Below are 9,494 nucleotides of genomic sequence, written 5' to 3'. Positions count from 1 at the left end.
ATGCCTAAGGCTAGATGTAAGTCCGCTTTTAAAATTTAAAAATAGCTCTAAATGTTGGGTATAAGTTCTTTCTAAGGCTCTATGAACTTCCGCTTTAAAAATTACAAAATAGCTACATTGGTTGCGTATAAGTCTACCTTCTAGCCACTTAGAAAACAACATTGCCTCATAGTTGATTTGCTGGTGTTAAGCATATAATGCATAATCTTGAGAGATATACCAAGTCTTGTACTTATTATCTTCTTATATTATCTATACTAAGGGGGTGCCCACGTGGCAACACAAGGGGAAGGAAAGGAGAAGTGGACACATCTTGAGAGAAAACCATTGATTAACTCCACATGTAAGATGGTTGATCGTGCATTTTGAGACTTTCCTCTTCATTGATGCGAAAAAAATGACATGTGATCTCATGAGGGCAAACTTGCAACTTTAGCCATTCCCAATAAAGAACAGTATTATAAATTGAATGGCACAAAGATCGACATATAACGTGAACCTTATAGAAAAGTTTGAAATGATACATATATTTAGTCTTCATAAAGAACCATTTAAGTGTACTAGTCAAAACTTAGTAATGTACCATCATAAATCTATGTCATGACAGTATACATGGTGGAACTAGATGCACGATCTTCCACTTTACCTTTATTGTTGGGCAATCTATTATCCAATGTGGAGGTGGATGTGGATGACTCTCAATGTTGCCCATAGAATTATTGCATACAGAAACATCAACACAATAGGCTAGTGCAAGCAATCAGGGTGACATCAACAAGGCTGCTACAACCAAGATACTAGCTTTCTTAAATGGCAATACAAACACAACTTCTGGCATAATTTCATGTATTACATCAATATCTTATCCATTCAAGTTACTATTTCATGACTCTTAATGGACTCTTATATTCAGGATGCCCAGGGAATGGCCCATTCCCTTGGATTATAATTCTTTGGGAAAGGAAGCACGCTGCCTCCCCACCCACATGATGTGTGGTTATAATTACTATATTATATATTATTATAATACTTTGTTTTCTTTCCTTACCCATGAAATATTTACTTTAACTGAATTCTTATAATTTTATGCATGTTCTTGATGCGAGGGAGTATTCAAAGGCAACAGAGATAGCAAAGCTGGATGCGAGCCAAAGGATGATGTCATTCAGCTATTACACTATTCTAGAGCCCGTAAGAACTTACAAGATCTTGTAAGCATTATAGTATTCATATATTTGTTGAGCTTCAATTTTTAAAAAAAAAGTATGTAATAAAGCACCAACCCCCTAACATTTGGAGGGAGGATTGGGTCCTGATGGACCTCACCTCATGTCTCATGTCCATATTTTCTCATTTTTACTCCCTTAAAGAAAACAAAGGGTTTAAGTCCAATGTAGGAAGCGATGAACTCATGAATGAAAGAGTAAACAACATGCAAATTTATTTTCTAATCTTCTTTCAAACCACATGGACTACAACTTGCCTATCCACCACCACTACAAGGCACAGGCCCTTTTTCGACGAAAATACCGACCTTTTTTACACTAAAAAGTTTTTTTTGACAGGCATAAAAATGTCGCTATTAGCATTGGAAAAGAAACATCACTATATAAGCATCACTATATAGTGACACTAATAAACGTCACTATATAGCGGCTTTTGTAAACGTCGCTATATAGCAACGATTAACAGAAGCTTAAAAAAACATTAGTGGGGCTAAACAAGGCCACAGCAAGCCCTATTTTGCCCCACTAATATTATTTTTTAAGTAATTCAAAAGAATGTTGTTTGTTACAAAATTTACTTTGTGAAAAGAGTGATACAAAATTGCTCAAATGAGCTAAGCGACAGAAGCAAGCGACAGAAGCATATACATGTCAAAGATATACAACATTTTTTGTTACAAAATTACCCTTTCGAAAGAGAGGAGAAAAGAAGAAAAGAGGGGGAAAAAGAGAAAAAGAGAGAAAGCATATGCTTATGAAAAGAAGAGAAAAGAAAATGAAAGAGAGGAAATAAGAGAGGGAAAAAGAAGAGAAAGAAGAGAAAGGAAGAGGGGAAAAGAGAAGGACCAAAAAAAAAGAGAGGGGAAAAGCATATGAGCATATGCTCATGAATAAACATGAGCATATGAGCATAAGCATAGGCAAATGCATATGCTTAAGAAAAGAATAGAAGAGAGGATGAAAGAGAGGAAATAAGAGAGGGGAAAAGAAGAGAAGGAAGAGAAAGGAAGATGAGAAAAGAGAAGGAAAAAAGAGAGGGGAAAAGCTTATGAGCATATGAGCATATGCTCATGCATAAGCATAAGCATATGAGCATAAACATAGGCAAATGCATATGCTTATGAAAAGAAGAGAAAAGAGGATGAAAGAGAGGAAATAAGAGAAGGGAAAAGAAGAGAAGGAAGAGGAAGGAAGAGGGGGAAAAAGAATGAAAAAAGAGAGGGGAAAAGAGCATAATCATAAGAGAAGGAAAAAGAAGAGGAAAAAATAAGAAAATAGAGGAGAAAAGAAGAAAAGTGGAGAAAAAAGAGAAAAAGAGAGAAAGCATATGCTTATGCTTATGCATGAGCATATGAGCATATGCTCATGCATAAGCATAAGCTTATAAGAGAGATACATAGACAAATGAATGTGCTTATGAAAAGAAGAGAAAAGAGGATGAAAGAGAGGAAATAAGAGAGGGGAAAAGCAGAGAAAGAAGAGAAAGAAAGAGGGGAAAAGAGAAGGAAAAAAGAGGGGAAAAGAAGAAAAGAGAGGAAAAAAGAGAAAGAATATGCTTATGCTTTTGCATGAGCATATGAGTGTCTATTTACAATGGTCCCCATGCGACAGTGAGAAAAGATAGTAGCAGTTTCTTTGCAATAGACTCCACCAAACATTGGACTGATGATGACCTAGGATATATCTGGTATTAATGTCATTATCCTATCAATGCAACACGAGTAAAAAGAGCAAGCATTTTTACCAATAGCCAAACATTGGACAAAGCATATGCTAGAAACATTTTTTACGCTTTGATGGTTGGAAAGAAACCAATGGGGATGAGAGGAGAACTTTCTTGTATTGCATATTTGAGCTCGTAGATTTTGCTTATTCTTGTAATGAGGTATCTAGAGAGGCATTGCAATTGAGAAGAATTGATTAGCAAACATTCTCGAAGGTCCCTCAATTCAACTACTTTCTTTTCCAACTTCTCAAACTAGGGGATATTGCAAGAGCTGCAATATGACACCAGTGAATCCTCAAACCCGAAGGGGTTAAACATTCATTGACTGAGATAGAGTATGTCCCTCAGTTCTGAAGAGGGCTCACGTGTCATGTTTGCTATGCCAGCGAGCATACACAGTCTCGTGGGATGTGGGCTTCCTCCCATAACCATCATTGTAAGATAACATAGTTTGTAAGATTAAAACAATCATAATGATAAACGCAAGTAGTGAATCAAATCAGGTTTAGAGATACCTATGAGCACTGCCCCCCACGACTCAATGCCTCCAGAACCGAAATGGGATGATCCAATGGTCTACATCTGGATCCTCCATGCCTCCACATGCTACTTGCTCTTCATGCCACCCTCTGCTTGTTTCTTTGCCTCCTTCGACTCACGTTTGTGGGCAGTGGCAGGTTTCTCGGTGGGATAATAACCCACATTTTGATTTACCCGATCATCATGCGGGAGTTTGATCTTCAGGTGAGATATTTTATTACTTAAGATCTCCCTTATTCTTGTCCTTTCCCATACATCCAAGAATTTCACATGTGGGGGATTGGGGTATTGACTATGTATAGCATCAATGGCCTCCCCAACTAGATGGCTATTTTGATCTTTAAATTTTATAAAACATTTATACAAATTGGAGACCACCCCATGCATATATTCCATCACTTCTTTCCCCCTCGCATCCATCACTATCCCCCCCCTATCTGTCACATTGTAATATATGTCTCCCCCTACCTCTGTCACCTCCTCCTCATCCTCATTGTCCCCTTAACCCCTCTCCTCCCTTCGATCCCTCTATCTCCTCTCTCATCGCATGCCCTACCACTCTCCTGACCAAAGCACCTGCCGCAACCTCCACTCCCACTCTCCCTACTACGGCGTCTACTCTGCTCCATACTGTAGGTAAAGTCACGACTGGGAGAGTGTGTACGTGATTGTGGATGTGACTATGAACATGACTATGGATGTGAGGGGATACATGATTGTGTCTAGGAGGGGGTACATGAGTTTGTGTGTGGGGGTATATCTCCTCGATGGTAGTGGGGTGGGAGACGTTTGTGGTCTTGAACTCACAAGAACAGAAGGTTGTGGGGTGACTTGTGTGCTCATAAACGGGGTGGTTAGAAAGACCATACTAGGGTGTCTGGAAGGGGGATTGGCTTGCATATAATAGGCAAGCTCAATTGGTCCAAGGTTGCACCCAAAGTGATTTAGCATCTCCATCATCCAAGCGGCATACACAAATGGATCGGATGATGAACCTGGATTCATGATTAACTGCAAAAAAAGCATTTATGTGTATCATGCATCAAAATAATTTATGCATCAAGCACCATGCATCACAAAAATTTGTATCATGCTTCATGAACGTGTATATATTCACGAGTAGAATCGCATGTAAAAGCATGTATAGTAGTGCATGTACACTGTGTTAACACCTACTAGACGTAGGCATACGTGCACCCTTACATGCACTTCTTCGAAAACACTTTTTGAAAAAAACGGCTGACTGACTAACCAACAATGAAAAAATCAGATTGGGCTAGGCAGAACTCCTATCATTGTCGTGACACTTTGCAAGAAGAACATACTAGTAGAAGACAAAGGAAGCACTACAGACACTTGCATAAACGAAGGAAAGCAAAGGAAAAGGGCAAAGTCACTCACCTCTTGAAAGGTGAGTCCTCTTTCCGAATCTACTTGTGTGTATGTCCTCTTCCGCCCGTGTGTATGTCCTCTTCCACCCGAGTAGCTATCCTTGGAGTGGTCCCTTGTATGCTTGGCACAGTGAAACCTTGAGGGTGAGAGGTGAAGGAATGAAATGTGAGTTTGGAATGAGAAAATGATGGCTGCATTTAGGTTTGATGTAGATGGGTGCGTGTAGGAGTGCATGTATGTTTACGTTTGTTGTGGATATACATGCATTTTGACACAATGTACACATGCTTATACACACATTTTTACAGAGCACATACACGTTTATAAATGCGACACAGAGACATTTTCCACCCAATTTACAAACACTATGTGGATGGATCTCTGCTAATGAAACAAGCAATCACAAAGACATGTACTACCAAAAACTATTGATGCACGTGTTCGCTTTTGTGTGAACAGGATGTCATCAACCTCCTTAAGCAATTCTGTGGTGAAGATGAGTCAATGCATCACCACAATTGTGATGTGTGGTTGGGACAAAGGATCAAGTGTATGTGTAATTGATGTCAAGGATGCATTGTCCGCACATATCAAATTACGTTGAATCACATTGCTATGTATGGAGAATGGAATCAAATAGGTTTAGAGGTGAGTAAAAGTAAACTGATAGTGTCCAAATTATTAATGGTGTCCAAAGTACTAGAGTTGTAATATATACTCTAATTGGAGTAGGATGCAGTACCACACCCTAACATGGTGCCGTACACCTGGCGTGAGCATGCAAAGCATCACCGAGATGATGTGGGAGCTTCGAGATCTATCATCAGAGATGAGTGGGAAGGGGATGACAATAGCCCTCCACCCCACGAAGTTGTGGAAGAGGAAGTGTTTGATGATATGGTGCGGCATCTTTTTAGGGATGACTCTGAAAAGATGGATGACGATGATATGGAACAAGAGCATCTTTACACGGCTTCATTGACACTGGTATTTGAAGGGTGCACATTCTATATTCTACATGCTTCACTTGAACTACTCAATCTATAAACAGTTAATGGATGGAGCAATGCAAGTCTTAACGCATTACTGAAGTAAGCATTCTAACCTGCAAATTAGAATTAGTAGTTATTCCGCTCGCAATGAATAAAGCTCAATGTGTTTTAATCATTTGTGATATTGGATGTAGGCTATTATCACACATGCTTCCAAAGGGGAATAGACCACCAAACTCAAGAGATATAGCGAGGCGCTATCTGATATCTCTTGGAGGATTGGATTATAATCACATACATGCATGCGTCAATGATTGCATTCTCTTAAGTGGGATGCATAAGGAGGCTCGACATTGTCGCACTTGTGGTGAGGCAATGTGTAGAACAGATGTCAAGAGTTTTGATGTACCTCATAAAGTCTTGCGACACTTTCCTATAATTCCTCACATTAAACACATAATTTTAGGACGATATAAAGGATATTCTAATTAAAAGCTTGGCGTGCAACACATCTAAAAATAAGGATGTCCATTGATTTAAAGCTAAATAGATTAATTAATATGTGTATCCATAGGATGATTCATAGGTGCAGAGAAATTGGTATTATGGCTTGGCCACTTTTTATTATAATTATAAAAAAGAGTCCTCTATTCATATGAAAAACCTTAGCAGCATGCAAGAAAAAAGAAAGGTTGATGAAAGAAAAGAGGAAGATTTGTTGTTGATATCAAAAAGATAAAGATTTGCTATTCATATCAAAAAGCTTACCAGATGGATTAGAGTACAAGACATGAGGCAAGACAAGAATACCTTAAAGCACAAATGAAAATAATATGGTATTTCTCTTATGCAAAAACCCCTCCTTCTTCCCAAGGGCAAAGTGGATATTGAGCCCGGCGAGCGACAACATATCTATTTCTTTGTTGGATGAATAAACTCCATGCAAACTTAGATAATGAAGGGTAGCCATCTATATTCTCGCATGGGGTCTTGTGGGACTTATATGTATGTGCCCATTGGTCAAGATGCTTTTCATTGTGGGCCTCTATCAGCATCTGAACTCTAGTGTCCACGAAACGTCAGAATTGTAATGCTACAATTGTGTCAGGATGTTCAAAAGTGACCTCGAAACACACAAAGCACAATAGTTTCTTTGAAAAAGCTTAGTATGAAGACTTGACTAATTAGCATTAAAACATGTGGTGAGAAGACTTTGGAGTACAGTGCATTGGTGTCACGAGTGTCTATATACCGCCATTCATGATCCAAAAGCATGGCAACCATGTCACCAAAGGACATGTCCCCTGCAACAAGAAGGGCAAGTATGATATCATGGAACTTCAAGAACTGCTCAATGCTCGAGAGAAGGACAGCTAGCTGATCATCATCCCCAATAGGGGGTTTACTGCAGCAAGTTGTGTGATGAGAGATTCCATATGGTTCAAATGGGCATGGAGAGAGTCTTCATGCTTCATGTTGAGCTTGAAGAACTCTTGTCAAAGAAACACCTTTGAGTTGATGATTCTATTGCAAACAAGTGTTAGCTTGTCCCACATTTCGTGTGTAGTGTCATCAAAATCCAAATGATGAATAACTTGATCACCCAAACCCGAACAAATAAGAGCAAGAGCTGTGTCATTGAGAGACTCCCATTTAAGAATAAGATTGTCATCAGATGTTTCTTGTTTTTGCCACTAACAAATTTCCACACTCCCTCTTTTATAAGTAGAAGACGCAACTTGGTTTGCCATGTAGGAAAATTCTTACTAGAGAACTTCTTGATAATGACACTTGATTTCAAAGACTCCATGGCTGGAAATTGCAAGAATTGCAGACAAAGAATAATTCATTAATGCTGAACTGAGTTAGAGCATATTTTTGGATCTTTAGGAGGAGAATGCAGGCAGCATTTATGAGCAAGTCTGCATTAGCAGATGGCAGGTAGGACTAGGTTTGCAGGAGTGGACAGATTATGTTGGAGCAGAGATGGTAGGCAGAACTAGGTGGGAAGAACCGGCAGAGGATGTAGAAGGAGCTCACGATCTCATGGAGATGAAAACAAAAACAAGTTGGAAACCATCAAGGGCATGAATTCTAGATCTCATCCCAAACAACCAAGTCCGCCATCAAGTAGAAGCCCAAGCAGCTCACACAGCCCACATAATATGCCATAATGAACAGCAATAAATTCTATATGCAAGGCCATTATGGTTAAACATACTTAACAACTTTTCCTCCAGTTGGTGCATGAAGCTCAGATAACACCTAGTTGGACATTATGTGGGAACTCGATCAGTGGTGCATTTTGAGCCTGTTTAATCATTCAAAATATAAAATAATGAGTATCAAACAGTTGCTATCCAATTGAATCACATTAAAAAGCAAGTGACATTAAACCACTCTTTTGTGTCGGGCCTAGTCCTTAACCCCCAATTAATTGCACTAGCACATGGTACCCTACACATTTAATTTTCATGCACTTGTTGATGGATTTTCACCACCAAAATTAATTTCCCTATATTAAATGTGATCTTGCTCAATATTATCACGTCCCCGTGACATACCCCCCTCTTGAAATAGCAAACCACTGGTTGCTATCTCAAAAGTCCAAAATAAAAGGAAAATAAACAAAAAGAAAAAGAAACGTAAAAATTAAACATGTGTATGGCAAAAACACACCATACTGAATCATATGAACTAAACCAGCTCATGGAAGAACCATGAAGTAACCTGTGTATGGCCAAGAACTCACCATACTATACGTATCATGGAAGAACCATGAATAATCTTGTATATGGCCTAATACTCACCATAGTGTATGGGCTAATACTTGCCATACTATACAATATAGACTGAATAATGGGTAAGGCTGTAGCTCCATCCCCATATCAAAATGTAGAACTCAAGTGGAGCGACATATTAGTAACCAATAGACCACCTTGGTAGAGGTTAGTGCTTACCTGAGTAACCAGCATACCACCTTACTGGAGGTCAATGGTTACTATGGCACCAACCACGACATCACCACCTTTGGGCTACCATCGACGCCGAACTTGGACCATCATCGTCTCTCACCTTGGGCTATAAAGAGGCAACCCTCTCAAGCCATTTGCATCAAGCATCTAACATCTAGCATCAAGTATCAAGGATCAAACATCAAGCTTGTATCAGAGGTCTTCTAGTGTGTAGTCCTTCATCTAGTGTCTATCTAGATCACCATCGAAGCTCCACTATGGGAGCGCACGGGTGGACCAAGCCATCATTTGTACTACTATGAGTATTAAATTTTGTTATTCCCTGTTGATGTGTACTCTCTATTCTTTATTCAAATTCTATTTCACTGTGCCATGCATTTTTACATGGTATTAGAGCCCAGGAGGCTCTCAGGATCAAAGAGCAGAAGAGAAACAAGTGCTTCAACATTATACGGGGTGATGGTTGCATTAGGAAGTGGAGTTAGCTCATCAAGAGTTGCATCAACAATTCAAACGTTGTGGATTTGCCCAATAGCCTTCATGGAAGGCAAGTTAGATGGTACGAACTACACTTTATAGATGTTCAAAATTACTGCTATTCTTGAATCATATAACACCTATTTCATTAATTTTGAACTTTTTG

The 9,494-nt window shown here is 39.1% G+C and overlaps 1 pseudogene; it reads left to right on the top strand.

Annotated features, from left to right (window-relative positions):
- The first annotated feature begins 5,344 nt into the window (after window positions 1-5,344).
- Window positions 5,345-7,967, top strand: LOC147886540 (uncharacterized; annotated as a pseudogene).
- The last annotated feature ends 1,527 nt before the right edge of the window (window positions 7,968-9,494 follow it).

The sequence above is a fragment of the Dipteris shenzhenensis genome, chromosome 24, assembly GCF_047967505.1.
Source record: "Dipteris shenzhenensis isolate YYH24624 ecotype China chromosome 24, Dip_SZ_1.0, whole genome shotgun sequence".
NCBI lineage: Eukaryota > Viridiplantae > Streptophyta > Polypodiopsida > Gleicheniales > Dipteridaceae > Dipteris > Dipteris shenzhenensis.
This window is presented reverse-complemented; position numbering and strand designations above follow the sequence as displayed.